A 1,042-nucleotide genomic window follows, 5' to 3' on the forward strand; every position below is an offset into this window, starting at 1 on the left:
GGGGCTCTTGCAGGCATGACTCAATGTGGTGACTGTGGGTAGACTTGATGATGTCCAGGGATGGGACACTCTTCTGATCTTTGGGAGGTTCAGGGTACGTTCCTGGAGTCAATGTCTAAGGGAGTGGGAATAAGCCCAGAACCTCATTGGAAGTTCCCAGCACGCTGACTTCATAGCTGGCCTGTCTTTCCCTCTGTTTCTCTATCTCTGTCTCTGTCTCTCTCTCTGACACACAGGTTGGTTTGGATGAATGGAACCTGCCTTAGCTCTCTAGAGCTGCTAGAACAGAAATACCACAAGTGGGTAGCTATAACAAACAGAAATTCATTCTTTGACAGAGTAGGAGGCTAGAAATCCAAATTCCGAGTCCTGGTTGTAGGGGAATGCTGTCTCTCTCTGTGTGTCTTTGGTCCTAGGAGAACCCCAGCTCAGTGACCCTGAGTCCAGAGTACACGCTGTGCTCCCCACTCTTTTCTGATGGTAGTAGTTCCCCACCCCTCACCCCCCCCACACACACACACCTGGCTCTGCTCACTTCCTTCTTTTATCTCTTGCAAAGTAAAAGGTGTTGCAGGCCACACCCCAAGGGAAACTCTCCTTACATTGGATCAAGGCTTTGATGAGATTAAGGGTGGTGTATCCCACCATAATCCTCTTACAACTGATGGGCTTATCATGTCAGATCACATCATGGGTGATCATTGCATAACAGCCAAACCACTGAGAATCACAGCCCAGCCCAGTTGACACAGATTTTGGGGGAACAAATCAATCCATGACAGAACCCAAATCAGCCTCCATCGTATTTCCCACTACTCTTTGAGTTGACTATACTTGACACCTTGATATTCCTCTGTCCCTCTGCCTGTCCCTCTTTCTCTCTGTTTCTCTCTATACCACCCCATCCCCACTGTGAGTCAAGTCTTCACCCTCCACAATGCCAGGAAGACCAGATACCCAGTCTTGTTTGGGGGAGGACCAGAGGAGATCTCCAGGAAGCAGACTGCTGCACTGAATTTCAAAAGATGAGAAGAGGCGAGGG

The sequence above is a fragment of the Orycteropus afer genome, unplaced genomic scaffold (assembly GCF_000298275.1).
Source record: "Orycteropus afer afer isolate SDZICR_OR568_19922 unplaced genomic scaffold, OryAfe1.0 scaffold00295, whole genome shotgun sequence".
Classification (NCBI taxonomy): domain Eukaryota; kingdom Metazoa; phylum Chordata; class Mammalia; order Tubulidentata; family Orycteropodidae; genus Orycteropus; species Orycteropus afer.